The 3,011-nt window shown below is 34.8% G+C and overlaps 2 non-coding genes across 2 annotated transcripts; one reads left to right on the top strand and one right to left on the bottom strand.

Moving 5' to 3' along the window:
- Positions 1 to 765: 765 nt before the first annotated feature.
- CBG28189 lies at positions 766 to 837 on the bottom strand. The gene has a single exon. It is a non-coding gene (tRNA).
- Positions 838 to 1,323: 486 nt separating this feature from the next.
- On the top strand, positions 1,324 to 1,395 carry CBG28737. Its single transcript has one exon. It is a non-coding gene (tRNA).
- The last annotated feature ends 1,616 nt before the right edge of the window (positions 1,396 to 3,011 follow it).

Here is a 3,011-nt window from a genome sequence, read left to right on the forward strand (position 1 = left end):
CTGTGGTGGAATTCCCCCTTTAAGTTTTTTTGAAAATTCAAAAAACTTCAAAAAAAAATTTCATCCAAACCTAGCCATGATTATACTCATTTTGTTTGTATTTTAACGAAAATTTTAACAAAATTAGTTTCATCCAATTTGGACAAAAATGAAGAGAGTTACGGTAGTTTTAAGCCTGCACCATCTAGCTGCGGACCACCTGTGAGACAGGCGCTCCACTTGAGACGAGAAGCCGGGCGGCACAGTTAAAAGGGAAAAGTGGGCGGAGCCTATTTTAGTAACTGTTATAACAAAAACATCCACTTGAAAGCAAGATATTCCATGTTGTACCAATAATTTATTTTTAAAAATGACAAATTCCAGACGCTTCCTAACCGCTGAGAAAAGGAGAATCGTAAGTCTGCCTGTTTGACCAGATGTCCGCAAAATCCAAAATTTCCAGGCCACACTCCGTGAAAAAGAAAGACAACGAAAATTGGGCGAAGCTTTTGAAACTCTTGCAAATGTGTTGCCATGGACCAGAAGTGATGCGGAACGACCCTCCAAAAAACAGATACTCTATAGAGCCATTGAGTAAGTATGCGAGCTACCGTAATCCCTAAAAAGTGGATTTTAGGTACATTGGTCAACTGAGGCAGATGTTGGGAGGCACGCATGGAAGATAATACTATTGACTCCTTTTCGCAATAAAAATTTTGGACTTGAAATAATCTAAAAACAGCCCAAAAATCATTGAAAAGGGTTTTAAAAAAGCAAAAAAGCACTAGGGGGCACCCGGAGTTGAACCGGGGACCTCTCGATCTGCAGTCGAATGCTCTGCCACTGAGCTATACCCCCACACATCGAAGAGGGAGAGCGAGGGCGTACAGGTGCCTGTTGTTTTCTGCGTCTCTTCGAAGCGGGACGGCGGCCGCCAGGAAAGGAGATTTTCCGAGAAGTGTCGAAGAAAGCTTGTGATTAATTTTTCTAGGATTTTCAGTATTTTTGAAGTCTAGAAATTTTGAAAAAGATATAAAAGTTGGAAAACGACAAAGAAAGATACCTGAAAAGTAGTTTTTTCTTTTAAATAAAAATTGTATAACCTCAAACTAGTAACCTAAATAGTAACATAGTAAACTTGTATGCCTAGTAAACTACTGTCTCAAAATCCACGGCCTAGAAACCATCTAATTTGAAAAACTAGGCGATTTTTATCGAACTCCGGAACCTCCATACTCCTTCGATCCTCCATTTCCCCTTCCCTTGCCCTCTCTCTCTCTCTTCCTGCCACCCTCCACTTCCTCACCCTTTTCTATACTCACTCCGCTCTCGCTGTGAACGTGCGGGGGTATAGCTCAGTGGTAGAGCGCTCCCTTAGCATGGGAGAGGGCTGGGGTTCAATTCCCCATACCTCCAGAATCTTTTTTTTTCATTTTTTCATGTTTTGTGACCTAGACCAATTGACCAGAAATCGCCGGAATTCTTGTTATTCTGATAACATCATCGTCATATCAATTTGAAACCATTTGATTCTATTTGATGACTGAAAAGGTCATTTGGAAGTCGTGTGGGTACTATTTGAGAAAAAGAAGAAGAATAGTAGTTCCGTTTTTTTTTCGATGGGATAGAAATGAGAAAAAATGAAAAATCAAGAAAACGGAAAAACAATTTTTTATCAAAAAAAAAAAAAAAAAATTTGGTGAAAATCAAACTATCAAAAAATTTGGGATTTTTGGATTTTTATTTTATTTTTTCTAAATCTGAAAATTTCGAATTTCGGGATTTCAGAACTTTTAAGATGTTCAGTATTTTCAAAATTTCAGAATGTTAAAATTTGAGAATTTCAGAATATTCAGATTTTCAAAATTTTAAAATTTAGTGATTATCTGAATTCTCAGAATTTCAGAACTTTCAGAATTTCAGAATTTCAGAATTTTCAGAATTTCAGAACTTTCAGAATTTCAGAATTTCAGAATTTTCAGAATTTCAAAATTTTGAAATTTTCAGAGTTTCAGAATTTTCTGAATCTCAGAATTTTCAGAATTTTCAGGATTTCAGAATTTCAGAATATTCAGAATTTCAGAATTTTCAGAATTACAGAATTTTCAGAATCTCAAAATTTTCAGGATATCAGAATTTTCAGAATTTCAGATTTTTCAGAATTTTCAGAATTTCAGATTTTTCAGAATTGCAGAATTTCCGATTTTTCAGAGTTTCAGAATTTCAGAATTTTCAGAATTTCAGAATTTTCAGAATTTCAGTTTTTTCAGAATTGCAGAATTTCCGATTTTTCAGAGTTTCAGAATTTTCAGAATTTCAGAATTTTCCCGATTTTCAAAATTTTTCAAGTTTTATGCTTTTTTCGATTATTGGATTTTTAGAATTGTTTGGAAATTTGAAATTCCCAAAAAACTTAAAATTTCGAATTTTCAGGTCTTTTCTACTTTGACCACACTCTCTTTTTCCAATTTTTCCCAAAAAATTTTTTCTCTAAAAAATGTGTTGACCTTCAAGAGACGAGGGTTTCTATAGATGAACGACAATTAGTTTCTCTCGTTGACTCCGCCCACTTTTTTCTCGAATTTTTGAAGAATTGACAAATTGTCCCGAAAAACGAGAGAGAAAACGGTGGTTTTGATGGTCATTTTTCCATTCAAACATATTCTTGAAATTCTCGTTGAATTGGTTGATTTTTGTTCTCTTCCTTTTTGCAACATGTTGAATGAAAATGACGCGAAAATCGAAATCTACCAATGTCGAATTGCTTAAGAGCGCCTTAAATCAGTCAGTTTCCGACTAAACTGAAAAATTATAATTTATTTGTGTTTGGCTTGTAAAAAGCTTCAAAATGAGTATAATCATGACCTACTTTCTGGAAATTCCTCATTTCGATCTCCCTATGCGCCTTTAAAGGGGGACTCCGACCAGAAATTTTTATTGCATTAAAATGTGTTAAAATTTATCTATTTTTCAAATATTATTGCGAAAAAATTCAAAGAAAATCCGAAATCCCCGAAAAACGGCGTGAAAAG

This window comes from Caenorhabditis briggsae (genome assembly GCF_000004555.2).
Source record: "Caenorhabditis briggsae complete genome, chrIII, whole genome shotgun sequence".
Taxonomy (NCBI): Eukaryota; Metazoa; Nematoda; class Chromadorea; order Rhabditida; family Rhabditidae; genus Caenorhabditis; species Caenorhabditis briggsae.